General features: G+C 48.1%; 1 protein-coding gene across 5 annotated transcripts in view; it reads left to right on the top strand.

Annotated features, from left to right (window-relative positions):
• The first annotated feature begins 1202 nt into the window (after positions 1-1202).
• The window catches only part of LOC136844855 (uncharacterized), an 855665-nt gene continuing 833117 nt past the window's right edge, over positions 1203-23750 (top strand). For 4 of the 5 annotated variants that reach the window (XM_067114093.1, XM_067114090.1, XM_067114094.1 and 1 more), the window contains exon 1: positions 1203-1300. The gene's annotated coding sequence lies outside the window, so the exon portion shown is untranslated. Of the gene's footprint in view, positions 1411-23750 lie in introns of all 5 variants that reach the window. The other variant, XM_067114092.1, reaches the window with a different exon arrangement.

Below are 23750 nucleotides of genomic sequence, written 5' to 3'. Positions count from 1 at the left end.
TCGGTACAACAACCATTGCAATATTAATGAACATGAAAAGAGCCACAGATTAACCAACTTTTCGAAACTATTGCCAACCAATTAGCTTTAAGAGATGGTCATGACGTAAGCAGTGGGCGGGGCTTAACTGCCAAGAGCGCTGGACTTTGCTATAATATCCAATGACTGGTATAGTACTGATGTAGAAAATGTGCTACACAAAGCATGAATAAAAATAGTTAAGCGGATAAGATACCTGGGTGTGACAACCAAACACACGAAAGACTGCTTCAGATGACAAAATAATAAGAAGGGGCCAAATTAAAGCAAAACAGATGGCAAACATGGCTAATGCAGTCATTAGTGAAAACTGTAGCAGGGTGAAGATGGAGAAGCTGTATGGGAAAGGATTGGCGATGCCATCCTTCACGGAAGTCATGAAACTGCAAGAAAGTTATAATTGAACTACAAAAAATAGATAACCAAGTTGTACAGGAAAATTCTAAAGGCACCAATGTATACAGCAAGTTGTGCTTTAAGATTTAAAATAGGGGCCTCTTCCTGCCTCTCAGTGGGTATGAAGAATAATCTATTCTACTTGAAGCATTCACTTGAAAGTGGTGGACATAGGCTCCAATATGAGATAACCATAGACCAATATGAAAATAAGAAAATCCCTTGGATTCTGCAAATAAAAGTATCTGAAAGAGTTGAACATAAACTTAAGTAAAATTGAATCAATTAAGGGTAATAAAGAAATGATAAATGACTGGGACAAAAAAAAAAGCATGGCTAAGAGAAATGAACGACAAAACAGCCTTAAAAATCTATAGAAAATATAATGAAAACAAAGAAGAAACCTGAAAAAACGATGCTGATCTGTATGGCTAGATTAGGCACGCTAGAATTAAATGACAGGAATATGTTAAAAGGGGAAGATACAAAGTGTTTCTGCTGTGAAGAAATAACTGAAAACTAAGAGCATTTATTACTTGACTGCCCAGCATACATTGACATTAGAAATATAGATTCGTGCAGCAGCCATATCAAGAAAATAAAGCGCAATTGATAGCTGCCATCCTTCTATTTGTAGGTCTATCGAAAGAGTAAATTGTAAATAGGAAGGATATTATAAAAGATGTATGACATTTCAAAGACAATAAAATTTAAAAACACAGAGGAGGAATAGAAAAAGCAAAGGAGGCGTTTCATAGGTAATTCCTGCCTAATAATACTACTACTACTGCTCCGCACGTTGAACTGCCTGTGGCTGTACCACAGTTCCCTCTAACGTAATGGGTTGTTCGCTCGTCGAATTACGGCAAGTAATTTCATAATCTTTGTTGTCATTTGATACGGAGGATTTATGAAATGGAATGGTTCTCTGTCTTTTAAAATTAACAGGAACATAGTATAAGATAACCAACTAAGGTAAGTTATTAAGGGTAGTGCAGAATAGGGAGACTTGTAGGCTTATTAGCCTACTACAAAGGTCCAGACCGTATCTTAGCACAGCCTACGCCATGTGCCCGATGTTAGGGGCCCATGGGGGCAAAGCCCCATCCCCCCCGGCCAGGTCAGGGCCCGATACCCGGAAGTCAGGTTAGGAAGGTAAGTTCTTGTTAGGTCAGGACATCACACTGTCGGAAGTATGCCAGCATTTCGTAATTGCGTAATTCTTTACAAAAGGTCCGCATCAATATTTGGGGTTTGTTTGATGTGTTGTGTTGTGCCCTTAAGGGGGGGTCGCAGGGGGGGCGAAGCCCCTCCCGCTAGGCCTAGGTAGGGGCACGGTGCCCTAGGTTAGGTTAGGTGGTTGTGTTAAGTTACTGTACATGTTAAGGGGTTTTGTATTATTTTAATAAGGTCAAACACCAAATATTGATGCGGACCTTTTGTAAAGAATTACCCGTAATTGTTCCAACACGATATACAAACTGCAGTAACCCAGTCCATTACATTAGGAATTACTTTGAGGCGTAGGCTGGAAACGGCCGTTAAAGTCTTGAGCAAGGTGGTTAGGCAGTAACTACCGCCAGGTAGGCGGGAATACCCAGGCAGGAATACCCGCCTGCCCGGATGTAAACATTCCAGTTTGTTTTTGGCCATCATGCCTTGCTGACAGGTTTTTCGTTCTCTCTCTCCGCCTGACTGTCGTCAAGCTCTTAGTATCCCAGTGGGATCTTAATGTATTTTTGTTTATATATATGTGTGTTTCATATTTATTAATACAAACCCACGATTTTTGATAACCTTGCATAAGCTGTCGTTCCCTGCCTGTGTCTTGGGTTTGACAGCCAAGGCGTAATTGGAGAAGCATAACAGAGTGATAATGCTTCTCTTCCAGCAGCCCTTTACGTAAATACTGAAGGCGCCCCTGTGCATTTGGAGATATAGTTTGGGACGTAATGTCTTCACTCCCCTATATTCATCGGGACGTAAGAGTCCGTTCCCTTCTTGGGGTTCTGCCCTCCGTGTATAAGGGCCATCACTAATTTCTTCCTACTTTTGCTGAGTAATGCTCGCCGCCTGCACTTGGAGAACTGTGGGCCGGGTGGGAGGTTGCTGGCGCCGTCTGTAAGTTCCGCTTCCACGGCGCCCTTGGTGGCCTCCCCTCCGTCCTTTTTTCTCTTCCTGTAGGTTCTTCCTTCTCCCCTTTAGTAGATCTCTCTCCTTCGCCCTCTTCGGGCTCGTAAGACCATCCCCAGTGGGGTCGTCGGGTGAAGACCAGGAGCGGGAGCGAGGGTGAAGACCAGGGGCGGGAGCGCATCGGGTGAAGACCAGGGGCGGGAGCGATCGGGTGAAGACCAGGGCGGGAGCGCGGGTGAAGACCAGGGGGGTGAAGACCAGGGCGGGAGCGATCGGGTGAAGACCAGGGGTGGGGAGCGATTGGGTGAAGACCAGGGGCGGGGAGCGATCGGGTGAAGACCAGGGGCGGGGAGCGATCGGGTGAAGACCAGGGGCGGGGAGCGATTGGGTGAAGACCAGGCTGGAAACGGCCGTTGAACTTCAAACAAGGTGGTTAGGCTGTTAACTACTGTCCGGGAGGCGGGAATACCGCCTGCCCGGATGTAAACATTCCAATTTGCTTTCGGCCGTCGTAGTGCACGGATGTTGTTCTTCGCCGCTCTCTGCCTGACAGCTTTCTTTTCTGCTTAATTGGTGGGAAATTTACTCTATTTTGCTTTGTTATGGAGAAACCATCCAAACCTTCCTATCCCCAGCGTGTGTGTCCTGGGGTAGGGGGTAAAAAGTGTAACTCTTTTAGTCTAACTCACGACTGTCAGGTCTGTAGAGTCGGCATGCGGACCCACACGTCCTCTGTACATCTTGCAGGGGCATGTGCCTTCACTGGCATTTCTGGCGACCCTTGTAGACTGGTTTCTCCCTGAGTGTTGTTCTTGGTCCTCCTGCTGAACAGTTGGCTGGGACATCCTCTTGGGAAAGTTGGAGGCTTCCTGTACTCTCCAGCTTCAGGGAGGAACCGTTACCGTTTCCAGTAAGCCTACCTGGCCACTGGAGGAGTCGTCCAGGGCAACGAAACATGGCCGCCACCATGTCCTAGGACTGCTCAGTGGTGTTGCCCATGTGTTGGGCTCGTTTCTCCCTCCCGGCCAACTTTCTGCTGTTGACTCGCTGCCCCTCTGACCCTGGGTGAGGACTCCCCCTCCCCTTCCTCTCTTCGTTTCTTCGTTTGTGGAAGAGCGAAGAAGAAGAAGTTGAAGAGGACATCCTCTCTGCAGTCCTCTTCCCATTCCGGATCTTTTTCCTCAGATGGTGAAGAAGAAGAAGTGGAAGCTTCCTGTCATCTGGGAGAAACCCGACTCTCTTCTTCAGGTCTCCGGGCTGGATGAAGAAGAAGGCTTGATTCCAAGCTCAACCTGGCTACACCTGGGCCTGACCTGGATCAGGAACGTCACTGGAGGATTGGCCACTGCCCCCGCTCCAGTTCTGCGACTAAGAAACTTCCGGCAAGGCCAGCGACAGCCACTACGACCCCGGTCAAGGAGACCATGTCTGTTGGGTTTGCTCAGCCAGGGCCGGTATCAGTTGCAGGGCATGCAGGTGCCTCGACACTTCCTGCTGGCACTCCCAGGTGGCTCCATTCCACGGGCCAGTACTGGCCCGCCTGCCTTGGTGACGTCAGAATACCCGTATGTGACTCGCTGCCCCAGTTGGACCCTGGCTTGTCCACGACTTCTGTTCCTTGCCTGGCGTTCCAGCCCGGCCCTCCTCCCAGTTCCAGTCCCCATCCCTGGCTCGGGACCCTGGCGCAGCCTGCTGACGCTCCGGTTCACCCTCCTGCACCGCTGGTTGGGCGGCCCAGACTGGTTCTAGTTGGAGGATCTTCCTCGCCTGTCCCCTCCCCTCCAATCTGGAAGAACTCGGGGTCTCCTCAGAGTTAACTGCAGGATGCACCTGGCTCGGTCCTTGGGACACCCGAGTTCAGAAAGGTCCTCGGTGGTATGCTGAGGTTCTCCCTCCTGCGGGAGAGGACTTTGGGAGGACCGCAACCTGGAAGGTTGGGGGTCCTCTCAGGATGCTGACTTTCAGAGGTTATCAGCTGATTCGTCAGCACAATGACCTCGGGAAGGGACCACGGCCTCGTTTGTGGATCGTCCGTCGCGCCTCGAATCCTTTTGGGGACCCAAGAAGGAACCCAAGGCTTTGGTGGGGCTACAGTGGTCCACGCTTGCCGAGGGGGTACTCGATCAGGTGAACAGTCTTGTGTCTGGGCAAGACAGTTCGCTTCGATCGAGCCGCTCGGACAAGCTTCTTCCCCCTTCTCTGCCTCGTCAGAAGCGTTTCTACGCACCAGCGGAAGGGGTGTTGCTGACCAAACAGGTTGACCCGGACATGACTCGTTTGGATCCGGGTCTGTCGTTGCAGCAACTGACTGCAGAGAACATATCCCTCTCTCAGCAAGAAGCTGCAACCCTGGAAGCCACCGCCATGGCGGCCTTCCAAGCAGTCTCCTGGCTTGATCTGTGGTCATTCACAGTATCGAAGGTAGCTGCTTCCTCAGGCGCTATCGTACCTGGGGAGGACTCCGCCTTTGGGAGACTGTGCCAGTCTGGGGGTAGGGCTATTTCCTACCTCGCCCACCAGACTGCAAACCTGTGGGCAAACCTTGTGCTAAAGCGGAGGGACGCCGTTCTCTCTGGCTTTGCCAGGTCTGTAGGTCCCGAGTCAGCTATCGCCCTGCGGAATGGACCGTTGCTGGGTTCCTCCTCTCTCTTCCCTAGAGAGTTGGTGGACGCCGCAGTGGACAAGCGCCGTGCCGATGACAGCAACCGGCTTGTTCACCAGGCAGTGACCAAGACCTCCGGGTCTTCTCATCCCACTGCAGCCAGGTCTTCGGGCCAGGCTGGCACTTCCTCGGCCCCTAAGAAGTCCCAGTCTTCGAAGGGGTCCCGAGGAAACACCCAGCCTTCTTCTTCCTCGAGAAGTGGGGGTCACTCCCGCCCTTTTCAGCCTTCGTTCCAAGCCAGTAAAGGGGGTAAGGGTAAGAAGAAGAAGGGGAAACGCTAGGGGCGGCGTTCCCCCCCAAAAGCTGCCGAAGGTGGGGGTGTGCCTGTCGAGCCATTGGGCAACGTGGCAGCGACACGGAGCCGAGACCTGGATAGTGGATGTCCTTCGGGAGGGATATCTACTACCCTTCGAGTCTCAGCCTCCCCTCACCTACACTCCGGTCCATCTCCAAACATATCTTCCAGGTTCGTTGAAGGACATCGCACTACAGCAAGAAGTGCAGGCCATGCTGAGCAAGAGTGCTGTAGAAGTCGTGTTGGACCAGTCTCCAGGCTTTTACAGCTGGATCTTTCTCGTAGAGAAGGCCTCAGGGGGATGGAGACCGGTCATAGACCTCTCTCCCTTGAACCGTTTCGTTCGCCAGACTAGGTTCATGATGGAAACAGCACAAACTGTGCTGGCCTCCATCAGGGAGAACGACTTCATGCTTACGGTGGACTTGAGGGATGCGTATTTCCAGATACCCATCCATCCGTCCTCGCAAGTACCTCTGCTTTGTCCTCGGGAGTCGGTCTTCCAATTCAGGGCACTTTGCTTCGGCTCGACCGCTCCCCAGGTGTTCACGAGTATTCTCTCTCGTGTTAGCTTGGGCCCCCTCGCACGGGATACGTCTACTGAGGTATCTTGACGACTGGCTAGTCCTGGTGAGCTCTCGCCGCAGTTGCTACAGGACAGGGATCGTCTCCTCGAGTTTTGCCGGGATCTAGGGATCATGGTAAATCTGGAGAAGTCAGATCTCACCCCCAAGCAGAGGACAAAGTACCTGGGCATGCTGATAGATATGGTGGCAGCGAAAGTCTTTCCCTCAGACTCTCGTATCAGCAAGTTCAGGCAGGCAGCACAGTTGTTCCTGTCACGGCAGGAGCAACCAGCACGGCAATGGCAAGTCGTCATCGGTCACCTGTTGTCGTTGGAGAAACTAGTACCTCACGGGCGTCTTCACCTGCGGTCTCTCCAGTTGAGACTAAAGGAGTATTGGTCCCAGTCCCAAGACCCCTGGTCCTTCCTCATCCCTCTTTCTGAGGAGGTGAGAAAGGACCTTCACTGGTGGTTAGACGACAGGAACCTCTTAATAGGAGTATCCCTGCATACTTCCCCTCTGGACATGCTTCTGTTCTCGGACGCATCGACCGAGGGATGGGGCGCACACCTGGAAGAGTTGCTGACTTTGGGAGTGTGGCACCGAGATGACAAGCACCTTCACATCAACATCCTGGAACTCAAGGCGGCCTTCCTGGCCCTCCAGGAGTTCCAGGATCGAGTGATGGGACACTCCGTGGTACTGATGAGCGACAATACCACAGTAGTGGCATATGTCAACAAGCAGGGGGGGATTGGTGTCCCACCAGCTTCATCACTTGACAATGCAGGTGGGCCGTGGCTCACTCGGTAGAGCTGTCAACCAGGTACATTCCAGGCAAGAGGAATGTCTCGGCAGACAAGCTCAGCCGCCAGAGCCAGGTGGTAGGGACCGAATGGTTCCTCCATCAGGAAGTAGCGGAAAGGCTGTTTGACGTGTGGGGGCGTCCAGCCATCGTTCTGTTCCCCATCCGGCACAACAGAAAGCTCCTGGTCTTCTGTTCTGTCGTGCCGGACCCATGGGCCGCTGCGGAGGACGCGTTCCAACACCCGTGGGTCAATCTCAACGCTTACGCCTTTCCCCCTTTCTGCCTGATTCGCCGAGTGATGATCACCCCGAATCTCAGAATGACTTTGGTGGCACCCAAATGGCCCCAGGCCGTTTGGTACCCGGACCTGCTAGCTCTCCTCTCCGAGGCACCGAGAGAGGTCCCCCCCTGGCCTAACCTTCTGCTTCAACCTCACGCAGAGCGGTTCCACCTGGCAGTGCATTCCCTGTGTCTTCACGGCTGGAGGTTATCCACCATCTCTTGCGAGCGAGAGGCTTTTCACGCCGTGCAGCAACAGAGATGGCAGGATAACTCAGAAGTTACGCCCATTCAGAAGTCGGAACTTCTTTATGCTTCTCTTTCTGCCCATCTGTTCCCACCGTCCTGATAACGAAGAAGTTCAGGGCGCCTACATCCAGTACCGGCCTCCACCCCCCCGAAGATTTCGGCACCAGAAACAGTCGATTGTAAAAACCTAGGAATGGAGCTCTTGAACCGGCTCTATGGCTTCCTTCTCCAGCATCTGTTCTACTGCTTGTAGAAGGGCCTGGTTCCTGACAGGATCCTTGTACCTGGCTGATAACTCCTTGGAGTTGTTGTTAAGGAGGTCTCTCCCTGAAGGGGATGAGATATTCTTTCTTTAGAATAGAGAGGGACCAGTCGTCCGCCTCTCTCTGTGCCCAGACTCCGCAAATCTCAGCAGTCTGGCACCCACTGTTGTCTGGAGTACTTGCATCTCATTTGGTCTTCTTTGTTGGATGGGAGGAAGACCTTCCTCTTCTCTCTGGTCTTCGACGCGGGAAAGTGGCTCTTGAAGAAGGGCCCTCGAAAGGGCTCCTGAAAGGGTACCTTCTCCTTCTTGACAAAAGGAACAGCAGGTCTCATCCTCTTGGAAGACTGAGCAAGAAGATCCTGGGTCGCCTTCTCCGATATATGGAGCAAGAAATCTCCTTAACAGTCTCTTTGGGAAAAAGATGGGACGACAGCTGGAGCAAACAACAGAGAGGACCTCTGGAGAGGAGACACAGATTTAGTGAGGAAGGAGCTGAAAACCGATCTTTTCTTAAGTATTCGGATCCAAACAAGGCAGCGAGCTGGAAGATCCGTCCCTCACTGCTTTGTCTAAACAAGACAAAACGCTGACACAAGTCATCCATGCTGAGAATTCGGGGTCCTGCGTCCTCCCTGGCCAACGCCCCAAGAGACCAATCCATAAAATTAAAAACCTCCATAACTCAAAAAAGGCCCTTGAGGAGATGGTCCAGCTTACACATTCCTTCTTCCTCGCTGGCCTTCGCCGGGCAAGGAGAGAAAGCCTTCTGGAAGAGTCCACCAGAGAAGAAAAATCAAGCATCTGCCGATGAGGGGAGACCCAACCCCATCGGTTCCTTGGTCTTGTACCAAATACCAGACTTTCCCGAAAGTCTAGAAGGAGGAAAAGAGAAAACAGTCTTGCCTGCTTCCTTCTTCGACTGCATCTACTTCCCAAACCCCTTAAAAGCCTTCTTCATAGAAATCTCGAGGGCGCATCTTCACACAAAAAGAGGAGGGTTTTGATGACTTGGTACTCGCCCATAAGGACCCAGGAGAAGGAGGGCAGCATGACTAAGAGAGTCTCCAAACTCCTGAACCAGTTAAGCAGCCAGTCTCTTGTAGTCTGAGATACCAGCGTCTTAGGGGGATTCATCCTCTGAAACTTCCTCCAATGGAGCAGCCGGAGAAGAAGGCTTGAAGGAAGAGGAGCGCCTATCAGGAGAAGAAAGCTTGGATGGAGAAGCGTTCCTGTCCATCGACGCGCCTGCCAGGGTAGGGCGCCTGCTGCCAGACTGGCGCCTGACAGGGAGGAGGGCTCTTGTCCACCGAAGAGCGCCTGCTAGGAGAGGCGCCTATTACCAGAAGAGCACCGCCTGGCAGGAGAAAGTTGCAAAACCATTCCAGCCAGCAAATCAAGTTCGATTACTCCAGCTGTTTTGGCTTGATGAACACAATATTGGCTCTGATTTGTGAGGCAGCCAACCTACAAGCTGGTATGCCATACGTAAGTTATAAGTGCGTTAGAAAATATAGATTGTTTGTCTAATTGTGCCTTAAAAGTTAGGTCTGATCGATTATTAGCCAAGCGAGAGCGATATTGTCCAGACGTGGCTTTGTGTGTTTCCAATCTCTTAGAAACCGGCAGTTAAGGTAAAGTTCAGTCTTCTCTTTTTTTTTCTGTGTGGACTGTGAACTTGTGAATTTACCATATCCAAGACACTTATGAATTTGTGGGGAGAATTGGACATAATCATTTATGTCACTTTAATATTCTATTTTATTGTGTTTTTGTTTCACATTTATTAACCATGCATTTTAGACTTTCATTATTATGTTTTGCACTTGTATATTTGTGGGAGATTACGATTTATTTAATTCTTCGACAGATGTCTGTGGAATTGCTGTGGTTATAGAGAAGGACACTGCAATCTTTGCAATGTGGTTATTTCTCATGTGGTTGACTTTAAGACTAGATGTATAATGTCTAAGATGGAGTGTGTGGGAGTTTTGGGTGTAAAGGTTTTCAGTCATAGTAAGACTTTTTAGTCAGAGTAAGATTAAATCTTGAGTGAGACTATTTTGACTTGATAATTCATTTATTATGCATTTTAATCTTTTCTTTGTTAATTCATTACTTGTTTGGTTTTAATTGGTGGCAGCGGTGTGCGAAAATTTTATTGGTGGCAGCAATTAAAAATTTATTGATGGCAGAGGTGTTGATTTAATTGGTGGCAGCAGTTAAAAATTTATTGATGGCAGAGGTGTTGATTTAATTGGTGGCAGCGGTTTTGGGTTTGCTTGATAATAAATCTATTTATGTAGGAAAGATTGTGTTTCCTTAGAGTATCCATTTTGAAGATGGTGTTGGAGAGAGAGAGAGAGAGAATCTGTGGGTTGAGTGAGAGAGAGAGAGAGAGGAGAGGGAAAGGGTTGCAAGTTGCCCCGTCTTCTGGATTTAGGCCGCGAAACACGTTAAGTAGCATTTCGAAAGGAATGTTTGAATCTGTAGGTGTAACATATATATGTATGTATGTATGTGTGTGTGTGCGATTATATTCTGTGTATTACAAAAATAGACATGAAATCTGTTAGTCTAGTTCAGTATATTTTATATTAAGTTTCACTAGTTCACAATATACATAGGATTAGTCATTCAAAAATTTAATTAATAATAATGTGAAGCAAATCTTTACAAAAGTCGTATTTGTTGATGTTAATAAGACTAATAGTTCAACTTGTAACAGTCGTAGGCCTATGTCTACAAAGTTCACACATATGAAGGAGATAAAACAACGACAGTGATGGCAGTTGGAGATGAAAATATTAAAACATAAGAACAGCGATGACCTCTGAAGTATTATAGTAACATCCTTTAATTAACCCTTAAACGCCGAGCCTCTATTTACAAAAGTGTCTCGTATGCCGGCGGCGTTCGGGAGTTAGCGCCGAAGCAGAAAAAAGTTTTTTCAAAAAATCACAGCACGCTTAGTTTTTTAAGAGTTCATTTTCGGCTCCTTTTTTTGTCATTGCCTGAAGTTTAGTATGCAACCATCAGAAATGAAAAAAAATATAATTATCATATATAAATATTGAAATATATGACAGCGCGAAAAAAAAATTTCATATATAATTGTATACAAATCGCACTGTGAGCAAAACAGTTAAAGCTAACGAGTTATTGTTTTTCCTTTGTATTGTACACTAAATTGCGATGATTTTGGTGTATAACAAATTGTAAAACGATCAAAGCAACACTGAGAAAATATTGTCACAATATGATGAATGAATTAAATGAGCAACGGACGTAAAAAAGTTTTTCAAAAATTCACCATAAATTGAAATATTGTGCTAGAGACTTTTGTTTGTTGAAAAATGAAGGTCATTGATTGAATATTACTAGACTGTAAGTGTTTTAGCTTACAATTGCAGTTTTTGACCATTTCGGTTGAGTTAAAGTTGACCGAAGGTAGAATTTTTTCTATTTATCGTGATTTATATGAAAATATTTCAAAACTGATTAAAGCTACAACCATGAGTTATTTTCTGTTGTATTCTACATGAAATTGCGCACATTTTCATATATGAAAGTTTATGTAACGACTAATATAAAACGGTGCAGACATTATGACAACGTGACGAAAGAATTTCTGGCCTGGACGTAAGGAAAAAGGTTTTTTCAAAAATTCACCATAAATGGAAATATTGTGCTAGAGACTTCCAATTTGTTGCAAAATGAAGGTAAATGATTGAATATTACTAGAATGTAAGAGTTTTAGCTTACAATTTTTTTTTTACCACCGGGGGTTGAGTCAAAGTTGACCGAAGGTTGAAATTTTGGCAGTTATCGTGATTTATATGAAAAATATTTCCAAACTGATAAAAGCTACAACCATGGGTTGTTTTTTGTTGTATTTTACATGAAATTGTGCACATCTTCATAAATAAAACTTTATGTAACGGCTAACATAAAACGGTGCAAAAATTACAACAAAATGACGAAAGAATTTCTGAAATTTTTGGCTGAGTTGCCGCGCGCGGATGTAAGGAAAAAGTTTTTTTCAAAAATTCACCATAAATCAAAATATTGTGCTAGAGACTTCCAATTTGTTGCAAAATGAAGGTAAATGATTGAATAGTACTAGAATGTAAGAGTTTTAGCATACAATTGCGTTTTTCAACCATTTCGGTTGAGTCCAAGTTGACCGAAGGTTCAAATTTTTTGTAGTCTACGTATGGTACGTCCACTCGGCACCCAACAGACAATTTTAGTTGACGTACGATACGTCCAGTCGGCGTTTAAGGGTTAAGTAAAATATGACAACAGTAAGCGGTATCAGAAAAAGCCCTGTTTAAGGGAAACGCGCTTACAACTGAGATGCCAAATAGCGCCAGATGTCACTGTTATAGGCTTTTGTCCGAAAAGTTTTGAAGTATGTTGCAAAACTTTTTTGAGTGATTGTACATTTTTCTGTGTAGAGTAAGTATTAGATTCTCTACAAATTTCCTTTAATATATCATTACAAAGGGAAAGTTAACAAATTTCAATTGGGTTTTTGCCACGTAGTTAAGCTTTCATTGATTTCAATTTTTCATTTGTCCCATCACTAGTTGGAGATATGAATGCTGACAAATAAGGGCCATTTCTTTTCCAAGACAAATCAGAGTTTCTCTTTCTTTTGCACTCTGGCTTAGTTTCTTCCTCCTTATGTATCAATCAACGAAGTAACCATAGAAAGCGGAAAAATGGTTTCCACTTGCCCATGGTCTTGTTTTTAGGACCATAATTTTTGAGCTTACTATATCTAAACCAAACCACTTAAAAACATATAACAAACTTTATAGGGAAGGTAGAATATTCTTTTACAATCTGTGTTAGTATGGAATAGATAGGACTTCAACTTACCCCAAAAAAATTTTTGAATGAAAATTTGGAAAATTGAGGTCTGCCCTTCCACTCAGGTTTTTCATATATTGAAAACAGTGACAACATAAAATGTCTAAAAGGCACTTCAATCTTCCTGACTAATTAAATGTATCTCATAAAAGCTCCATTGATTACAAGATATTATTGGTAATTCCTATGGTCCTAAAGGATCATGGGCACTAATGGGTTAATTAGGTGCAATTTTCGTAGGTTTAATCATTACTCATTACTGTTTACTGAACTTTTGTCATCTGTCATGACAAATCTTAGTGTTTTTTCTAGCCTCCAGATTCAGGCTAATATTTTTGAGCCATACCCACTATGACTTGATCTTATGATCTATAGTTGGTTTGGATGTGCTTGTTCAGTCGACGAACTTTTTCGTCTATGTGCTTAGACAGAACTTTGTGTAATATTGAGTTATTATTTGTTTTTTCAGATCTTACAGTGTTTTTGTGTTTCCTTCTTTATCATGGAAGATATGGGAAATCACGAATTACGCTGTTGTATGGGTAAAGAAGTTATGTGGGAAGTTTGTCTCCGGTGTTGGTAGACCCCCATACGCCTTCATATAAATAAATTTACCCTCCTCGTTCCTCCCCTCTGAAAATGATCTCTCCCTCTCCTTCTACAACTAATCATGGTCTTATACGTGGGCTGGTTCAACAATTGGGGGAGCTTGGGTAGGTTCAGACCAAGCCAGTCCAGGTGACAGGAAGCTAGTGGTTTTCAGTAAAACGAGTCCACAGTCAGCCAAGTCATGTGAAGCTCAGGAAATCTCCAATATATATGAAGGTGTATGTTGACGTGATGCATTAGGAAAAATACAAATTTTATTTTGTTCATGACACTTACCTGACAGATATATATATAGCTGTATTCTCCGAAAGGGACCGACAGAAATTCAAAACTTACGGCACACACTCTGAGATGGGCCAGGTGGTTAGTACCCATTCCGCCATTGCTGGGAGGCGGGTATCAGGAACCATTCCCATTTTCTATTCAGATTTTCTCTGTCGCCGTGTATTGTTTGCACCTGTTGTCAATACCTCCGCTGTTGGATTTCGTAAACTTTTTCCACTAAGTATTCTGATTGTCATTTGGTATTTGGACTTTGGCTTTGTGGATAGGCATACGCTTCTTTGGACTGTTTTGATTTTGGTTTTGGCTTTTCCTTGGAGATGTCTGGATCTAGTTCTGCTAGTTTCAGGGTGTGTGTTGTTCAGGAGTGTAAGGTGAGGCTACCGAAAGCTTCGGTAGACCCTCACACAGTATGCATGAGATGTAGAGGGCATGTCTGTATGTTGGATGATCGCTGCAAGGAGTGTGAATCGTTGCCTGATTCTGATTGGAAGGCGTACGATTCTTACGTTCGCAAGCTAGAGCGTGATCGTGTAAGGAGGTCTTCCTCCAGGAGTGTGTCGGTAGGTGGGAGTCAGGGTATTAATTTATCTCCTGTTAACCCTACTAATGCTTCTCCTTTCCCTGTAGAGTCGCCTTCTAACCCTGATGATTGATTCTCTGCGGAAGGTAATGCCCTTGGCGGAGATTTTGAACTCCATTCGTACCTTGGAGTCTAAGGTGTTGGCGATCGAAAGTGCAGTGAAGTGTAGTGATCCCCAGTGTTGTGGAGGGGGCGTCAGATCGGCCCTATAATGCCTCTAGGTCTAGACCTCTGCCGAACTCCCAGGACTTAGGGAATGGGCATGTCAAAGCCGCAAGAGGGTTACGGGACCCCACCGATCTGGCGCCCCTTCGGCAGGCCTTGTTGGCGTCTTCCCAGGCTGCCAAGGATCGCGTGCTCGCGCACGGATCCTTAAGGATTTTTTTCGTCCTCCGAGGCGTCCTCTCCACTTAAGGGGTCACGTTCTCGGTTGGACTCTCGTCCTTTCAAGAGGAGCCGCGTTGAAGAGGACGCTTCTTCTCCTCTTTCTGGGGTGCCTTAGAATCTTCTCCCGACTGGCTGGCGAGATTTGCCGCCGCAGAAGAGGACCAGGATTTCTTCGGAGGAGGACGTTGCTGAACGCCCCAGCCGCACTCAAGAAGAGAGCCCCTGTCGCTCTTGGTAGAAGGAGGAGGACGTCTCCTTCCCCTCTCTTTCTCATAAGAGCAGCCCTTCTCCTGAGAGGGCTTCCTCTCCAAGCGTCTTATCCAAGATATGCAGCGGCAGTTAGCTTCCCTTCTCGCTGCTAAGGAGAAGCAACCTCGTGGGCCTCGCAAGGATTTGTCGCTGCCAGTTAAAAGATCTAAGAGGTCTCCCTCTCCTTCTCTTCGTTTGTCTCTCTCCCCTGCGGCTTCTCGTAGTCACCCTCATCGTTCTGCGGATCATCAGCTCTCCTTGCCCCGTCGTGACTCGCTGGTTGATCAGGACGCCCTCTTGCAGCCGGCTTGCTGCTAGTAAGAGTTCGCGCCAAGACGCTCTTCTTGCCTCTCCTCCTGCTTCTCGCTCGTTTTGGCGTTCGGCAGGACGCCCACCAGGACGCTCTCGCTTTTTCCCGATCCCTGCATGATGCTCTCCAGGACTCTCGCCAGAAGCTCGGTGGCTCGCGCTCGTCGGGACACTCGTCAGGACGCCGGCAGCTTGTAAGACAGGGACGCTCTTCAGGACGCCGGCTGCTTTCAAGCAGGACGCCGTCAGACGCTCATCAGGACGCTCCTCAGACGCTCCTCAGGACGCTCATCAGGACGCCGGCAGGACGCTCCTGTACGAGTTGTTCCTGAATTTTCTGCTGCTTCTTCCCACGAGAAGAGGTCTCTGGACATTGGACCCAAAGGTCTTTGTTTCTCTCAGCCCCGAAGACTCTCCTGTCGCTCCTGTCGAAGAGGTGGATTTGTCTCAGGAGTCGGACTCTGCTGAACAAGAGCCCCTCTTTCGTCTTTCTCCGACTACAGGATTTTGGCTAGTATGCTTAAGGAGCTTTTTCCTGATAAATTTCAGCCTTCTGCTCCTCTTTCCCCTCCTTCGCAGTTAGCTTCTTGAAGGTGAGGAAATCGCCGGCTTCCTACAAATGAAGACTTTGTTGGCTACAAGAAAAGCTCTCAAGAGGGTCAATGCATGGATGGAAGATAGGAAGTCTCAAGGGAAATCTTCCTTGCTCTCCCCGTCTAGATTGTGCGGGAAAGCGGAATGTGGTATGAGACAGGAGAGGAAATTGGCTCTAGAGTTCCTTCTTCCTCTCAAGGTGATTTTGAGAGCCTCGTGGATGCGTCAAGGAGGTCTCTTCTTTCTTCAGCTAAGGTGTCTTGGACTCTTTCTGAAACGGACCACCATCTGAAAGGCCTCTTCAAGTCGATGGAGGTTTTTTAATTTTCTGGACTGGTGCTTGGGGGCCTTGGACTTAAGGACTCGAACAGTCCGGACTCTATTTCTCTGGGGAGCTGTCCAGTGTACTGTGGGTGCATGGACAAGGCCGTCAGGGATGGCGCTGATGAACTGGCTTCTCATTTTGGTACAACCCTCCTAAAGAAGAGGGCTTTGTACTGCAATTTCGCTGCCAAGTCAGTTTCTCCTGTTTCAGAGGGCTGAGTTACTTTTTGCCCCTCTTTCTAGCCATCTCTTCCCCAGCCGCTTGTCAAGGATCTCGCCTCCAGCCTTAAGGAGAAGGCTACTCAGGATCTCCTTGCTCCAATCTTCCAGGACGTCCTAGTGTCCCTCTCACTTCGCAGTTAAAGGACTTCCCCGAAGAGACAGAAGCCCTTTCGTGGGAGATCTTCCTCCTCTAGACCTTTTCGCGAGGAAGAGGTCTCTCCAGAGGCGCAGAGCCCTTCTTCCCAAAGGGGCAAGAAGTGATTTTTCTCACCTCCAGACACCAGTAGGAGCCAGGCTTCTCCTGTTTTTGGAAGCCTGGAAAGTAAGAGGGCGGATTCCTGGTCCTCAATGTGATCAAAAAAAGGTTACAGGATCCTGTTCCTCGAAAACCCCCCCCTGTCCTCTTCTCCCAGAGATCTGTCGCCTTCTTACCGACCGGAAAAGCAACAGATCCTTTTAGATCTGCTGGAAGATATGATTCAGAAGAGAGCAATAGAGCGAGTCCTGGATCTGGAGTCTCCAGGTTTTTACAACCGTCTCTTCCTGGTTCCAAAACAGTCAGGGGGGTGGAGACCAGTCCTGGACGTCAGCAGACTGAACAACTTTGTCGTCAAGGAGAAGTTCAAAATGGAGACGCCTCAGTCGGTTATCAATGCACTGCGACCAGGCGATTGGATGGTCTCTCTCGACCTTCAGGACGCGAGATGATTTTCATGTCCCCATTCATCCTCAATGAGAAAGTTTTTGAGGTTTGTCCTGAAGGGAAGAGTGTACCAATTCAGAGCTCTCTGTTTCGGTCTGAGTAACAGCACTATGGTTTTCACAGTCCTGATGAGGAACGTTGCCCGGTGGCTTCATCTTGCGCAGTAAGGATATCGCTCTATCTGGACGACTGGCTCATCCGAGCTCACATCGGAACAAAGGTGTCTGGAGGACTTGCATTCGACTTTGGAACTGACGAAGTCCCTGGGACTTCTTGTGAATTTAGAGAAGTCTCATCTGATCCCCTCTCAGTCCATTCTTTATCTGGGGATTCGGATGGATTCAGCAGGTTTTCGAGCCTTTCCATCCCAGGACCGTCAGCAGCACTGCTTAGTAAAAGTTTCAGCCTTCCTGGGGAAAGAAACATGCTCGGTGAGGGAATGGATGAGTCTGCTGGGGACCATTTCATCACTGGAGAAGTTTGTTTCCTGGGAGGTTGCATCTCAGACCCCTACAGTTCTTTCTTGCAGACAACTGGAAGAACAAGGAGGACTTAGACGAGTCTCTCAGGATCTCTCTCTGTCAAGGACCATCTTGTGGTGGTGGCTCGATCCTGTCAAGTTGGCAGAAGGGGTCTCTCTCTATCTTCAGAGCCCGACCTAGTGTTGTTTTCCGGGAGCGTCCATGTCGGGATGGGGAGCAACACTAGGGGGAGGAAGTGTCAGGCACCTGGAAAGGGGAACAGGTGTCCCTGGCACATAAATCTCAAAGAACTGAAAGCGATTTTCCTGGCTCTTCAGTTCTTCCAGGATCAGAGTTGCAGGTCGGGTGATTCAAGTCAACTCCGACAACACCACAGCCCTGGCGTATACCTCAAGAAACAGGGAGGTACTCATTCCCGGTCCCTGTTCTTGATCGCCAAGGAGATCCTGCTTTGGGCACATTCTCACCAGGTGACGATTCTCACTCGTTTTGTTGCAGGGGTCGAGAATGTTCTCGTTAGGACCTTCTCAGTCGACAACATCAGCTGCTGCCAACAGAATGGACTCTGAACGAGAAGTGTGTCAGGATCTTTGGAAACTTTGGGACGTCCCCTAGTGGACGTTTTGAAGATTCAAGGACCACAATGCTGCCCCTTTACTGCTCTCCTGTTCTCGACCCATTGGCAGCCCTAGCAATGAGACGCCCTTGTTCCTCTGGGACTGGAAGGGGATCCAGATCTTTCGCCTTTCCCCCATTCAAGATTCTGGGGAAGTCGTCCAGAAAGTTTGTAGCCTCAGAAGGGACGAGAATGACTTTAATCGCTCCTTTTGGCCTTCAGCAGAATGGTTCCCAGAGGTCATGTCTCTCTGGTAGACTATCCAAGAACGCTTCCTTTGAGAACAGATCTTCTCAAACAACCCCACTTTCGAGAGGTACCACAAAAACCTTCCCGCTCTGAGTCTAACTGCATACAGACTATCGAGAAGTTGCTCAGAGCAGGAGGTTTTTCTAGACCAGTGGCAAGGGCTATCGCTAACGCCAGGAGAGCCTCTTCCAGCGCAGTGTACCAGTCCAAGTGGATCATTTTCAGGAGGTGGTGTAAACCTGTGGGAATTTCTCACCACACCTCTCTTTCCCAGATAGCAGACTTCCTTTATATCTGAGAAAGGATTTGAAACTGGCAGTCCCTACCATCAAAGGCTATAGGAGTATGCTGTCAACGGTCTTCAGGCATAGAGGCCTGAACTTATCGGACAATAAAGACCTTCATGATCTTCTTAGGTCTTTTGAGACGTCTAAGGTAGCCTCCCTAAGTTACCTTCTTCCTGGAATTTAGATATAGTTCTAAAATTCCTGATGTCAAGAGGTTTGAACCTTTAAATTCTGCTTCCTTCAGAGATGTAACAAAGAAAGCTATTTTCCTAACTGCTCTGGGACGGCGAAGAGAGTTAGTGAACTTCACGCGTTCAGCAAGATTATAGGTTTTCAGAGGCCCTGATGCTGTCTGTTCTCTGAGCCCTATTTTTCTTGCTAAGAATGAGAACCCGTCTTCCCTTGGCCCAGGTCCAGGAAAATTAAGGGCTTGACGGACATCACTGGACAAGAACCAGAGAGAACCCTATGTCCTGTCAGGGCTCTAAAATTTTATTTGCAGAGGACCCAGAATTGTAGAGGTCCTTCTAGCAATCTCTGGTGCTCCGTTAAGAGGCCTGAGTTTTACCTCTCTATAAAAATGCCCTGGGTTCTTCCTATGCCCACCATCATAGACGCCTCATTCCAGTGTGCTAGACGAAGACTTGAGAACTTTGAAGGTTAAGGCTCACGAAGTGAGAGCCATTGCTACCTCAGTGGCCTTCCAAAAAAACCAGTCTCTCAATGACATTCTGGGTGCCACTTTTTGGCAGCCACGCCGGTCTTTGCTTCTCATTATCTCACAGAAGTGAAGACGTCCTATGAGAATTGCTGTGCGCTTTAAAATACGTTTCCGCAAATACGATCTTGGGAAAATTGAGGACTCTCATCCTCTCCTTTAGTTTTGTTTTGGTGTGTTTTTAATAGTTTTTTGTGTTGTTTTTATGGTCGTTGGGTCTCCACTAAGTGGTGGTCGCCCCAGTCCTTAGTTTATGTTAATCTTTTAACCTAAAGGCTTGGTCAGGTGGTTGTTAGTTTGTCGTTTACCCTCATAGTAAGGTCATATGGTCTAGTCACATTGTGGTCTCGCCCCGTTGACAGATCATCTAGATTCCACCAGCTCTATAGGTCTCTACCTATGCTGGAGTTTTCTAGTAAAGCAGAAGCAGGCTTGGGTGACAGTAATCACGAAGTCAGCAATGCTAACAGGTAACAGAACCAAGGCGTCAATATTGCCTACATAGTTTTGTTTCCTAAATCCTATTCTGTCTCTTCCCACTCCAATGGTGGGATTCAGCTATATATATATCTGTCAAGTAAGTGTCATGAACAAAATGATATTTTATGATAAAATAAAGTTTGTTCATACTTAGACCTGGCAGATATATATAATCATAGTACCCCCCCTCCCCCCTCAGGAGACAGTAGTTCTAGTCTCTAGAAAATCTGAATAGAAAATGGGAATGGTTCTGATACCGCCTCCCAGCGGCGGGAATGGGTACTAACCACCTGGCTCATCCAGGTGACAGGCCGTAGTGGTTTTTGAATTTCTGTCGGTCCCAAGTCATGTGGAGAATACAGCTATATATATATCTGCCAGGTAAGTATGAACAAACTTTATTTTATCATAAAATATCATTTTCTTATATGTAACTTACCAAGTAATTACATAGTTATACTTTCCACTTGCATGGCAGTTAAAAAATAACAATTTTTAAAGTAAATTGTATTTTTCCTAACTATACAAACCCGAGGTCCTTTACATTACTTTCAGGCGTAGGCTGGAAACGGCTGTTGAACTTCAAACAAGGTGGTTAGGCAGTTAACTACTGTCCGGGAGGCGGGAGTACCACCTGCCCGGATGTAAACATTCCAATTTGCCTTTCAGCCCAGGTATCAGATTGAGGGGTGGCATGAGGTGGGCATAAAGTGTAAAGGACCTCGGGTTTGTATAGTTAGGAAAAATACAATTTACTTTAAAAATTGTTATTTGTTCCGACACAATATACAAACCATCGGTCCTTTACATTAGGAGACTCACTGATTGGAGGGAGGAATCTGATAAAGTCTCTCTGAACTGACTGGAGTTCACCACCTTGTCTTCCCTTCCTGGTCGTGAGAGCGAGGAAGGAAAAAACTGCCTCTGACAAAAGATCGGGTTGTAAGAAATGCAGGATTAGTTGTCAGACTTCTGGGTCCCTTTGCATGAAAGAGGAAACGTCAGTTCATGCAAAGTAGGCTAGGAAGAATTTAACGTCGGATGACAATAAGGCAAATGCAAGCATTGGGTTTGTCTCATAGTCATGGTCTCCTTCCCCCCCTTGCAAGAGGAAGGAGTGGGGTTGCTTCTATTAACCTGAACGGAAATAGAACGGGAGCTCCCGTTATGTGCTTACCTGCCTCGATCGCCAGATCCAGCTTGTAACGGCATGTCCTCTCCCTGCCCATGGGAAGAGAGCCAGGATTGGGGAGAAAGAAGAGAGGCCAGTCACTCCACATTCAATCTCCCAATCACAACCGTACAACATAGGCGAGATGCAACCTGTCCTGTTAGGGGAGCTGGATAAGCTACACAACTTGTTGAGCAGCCACCACAGGACCCAAGGAAAAATGTCCAAGGACTTGTGTGCAACATGCCGGAGGTAGAAGGAGGTGAAGGTAGTCTGCTGGGACCACACACCCATCTTCAGCACCTGTGACACCGACATATTCTTCCGGAATGCGAGGGACGGACCAATGCTACGGACCTCGTGAGCTCTCGTACGAAGCGTACCGGTGTCGTCTTCTCCTGCAGCAGAGTACGCTCTCCTTATCGTCTCACGAAGCCAGAAAGAGATGGTGTTCTTGGACACTTCTTTCTTGGTTGAGCCAGTGCTAACGAAGAGTCGTCGACACTCAGGCTGGAGGCGCTGAGTTCTCTTCATATAGCGCCGCAGCACTCTAACAGGACACAGTAGCATCTCATCTGGTTCATTACCTACAAAGTCCTCTAGGGAGGGGATCGTGAAGGACTCAACCGTGCGTCAGGGACCGGCGGGTTCTGAGTCTTCGCTCTGAAACCGGGACGAAATCGAGCTTAACTGATCCCCATCCTCGAGTGTTTCACAGCAAAGGAAAGTCCGTGAAGCTCGCCAACTCTCTTCGCCGATGCCAGGGCTAGCAAGAAGACAGTCTTGAGGGTCAGATCCCTGTCTGATGACTCTCATAAAGGCTCGTACGGTGCACGAGTCAGGCTCCTTAGGACGAGAGTCACATCCCACACAGGGGGCCTGAGGGGTCTGGGTGGGCAAGACCGTTTGAAGCTTCTCATGAGTAGAGAAATGTCGAAGGAGGAGGAGATGTCTACTCCTTTCAGCCGTAAGACTAGGCCGAGTGCGGCGCGGTAGCCTTTCACAGCTGAAACGGAGAGAAGCTTCTCTCGGCGAAGGAAGACGAGGAAGTCCGCGACCTGCTGAACAGTAGCTCCAACCGGAGAGATACCCCTTCGACGACACCAGCCACAGAAGACGGGCCACTTTCCCTGGTATACCGCTGCGGAGGATCTTCTGAGGTATCCTGCCATCTCTGTTGCTGCGTGCAATTAAAAAGCCTCGCTCGCAAGAGATGGTGGATAACCTCCAGCCGTGAAGACACAGGGAATGCACTGCCAGGTGGAACCGCTCTGCGTGAGGTTGACGCAGAAAGTTGGGCCAGGGGGGAATCTCTCTCGGCGCCTCGGAGAGGAGAGCTAGCAGGTCCGGGTACCAAACGGCCTGGGGCCATTTGGGTGCCACCAAAGTCATTCTGAGGTTCGGGGTGATTATCACTCGGCGAATCAGACAGAACTGGGGAAAGGGGTATGTGTCGAGATTGTCCCACGGGTGTTGGAACGCGTCCTCCGCAGCGGCCCATGGGTCCAGCACAACAGAAGACCTGGAGCTTTCTGTTGTGCCGGGTGGGGAACAGATCGATGGCTGGATGCCCCCACAGGTCAAACAGCCTTTCCGCTACTTCCTGATGGAGGGACCATTCGGTCCCTACCACCTGGCTCTGGCGGCTGAGCTTGTCTGCCACGACATTCCTCTTGCCTGGAATGTACCTGGCTGACAGCTCTACCGAGTGAGCCACGGCCCACTCGTGCACCTGCATCGCCAAGTGATGAAGCTGGTGGGACACCAGTCCCCCCTGCTTGTTGACGTATGCCACTACCATGGTATTGTCGCTCATCAGTACCACGGAGTGTCCCATCACTCGATCCCTGAACTCTTGGAGGGCCAGGAAGGGTGCCTTGAGTTCTAGGATGTTGATGTGAAGGTGCTCGTCGTCTCGGTGCCACACTCCCAAAGTCAGCAACTCCTCCAGGTGTGCGCCCCATCCCTTGGTCGATGCGTCCGAAAACAGAAGCATGTCCAGAGGGGGAGTATGCAGGGATACTCCTATCGAGAGGTTCCTGTCGTCTAACCACCAGCGAAGGTCCTTCCTCACCTCCTCGGAAAGAGGGATGAGGAAGGACTGGGGGTCTTGGGACTGAGACCAATACTCCTTCAGTCTCCACTGGAGAGACCGCAGGTGAAGACGCCCGTGAGGTACTAGCTTCTCCAAAGATGACAGGTGACCGATGACGACTTGCCATTGCCGAGCTGGCTGCTCCTGCCATGACAGGAACAGCTGTGCTGCCTGCCTGAACTTGCTGATACGAGAGTTTGAGGGAAAGACTTTCGCTGCCACTGTATCTATCAGCATGCCCAGGTACTTTATCCTCTGCTTGGGGGTGAGATCTGACTTCTCCAGATTTACCACGATCCCTAGATCTCGCCAAAACTCGAGGAGCCGATCCCTGTCCTGTAGCAACTGCGGGCGAGAGCTCGTCAGGGCTAGCCAGTCGTCGAGATACCTCAGAAGATGTATCCCTTGCAAGTGGGCCCAAGCTGACACGAGGGACAATACTCTTGTGAACACCTGGGGAGCGGTCGAGAGCCCGAAGCAAAGTGCCCTGAATTGGAAGACCGACTCCCCGAGGACAAAGCGGAGGTACTTGCGAGAGGACGGATGGATGGGTATTTAGAAATACGCATCCTTCAGGTCCACCGTAAGCATGAAGTCGTTCTCGCTGATGGAGGCCAGCACAGTTTGCACTGTTTCCATTGTGAACCGAGTCTGGCGAACGAAACGGTTCAAGGGAGAGAGGTCTATGACCGGTCTCCATCCCCCTGAAGCTTTCTCTACGAGAAAGACACGGCTGTAAAAGCCTGGAGACTGGTCCGACAGGACTTCTACTGCACCCTTGCTCAGCATGGCTTGCACTTCTTGCTGTAGTGCAGTGTCCTTC

Source organism: Macrobrachium rosenbergii, chromosome 13 (assembly GCF_040412425.1).
Source record: "Macrobrachium rosenbergii isolate ZJJX-2024 chromosome 13, ASM4041242v1, whole genome shotgun sequence".
Taxonomy (NCBI): Eukaryota; Metazoa; Arthropoda; class Malacostraca; order Decapoda; family Palaemonidae; genus Macrobrachium; species Macrobrachium rosenbergii.
The sequence above is the reverse complement of the archived record's forward strand: the minus strand, read 5'-3'. Positions and strand labels throughout refer to the sequence as shown.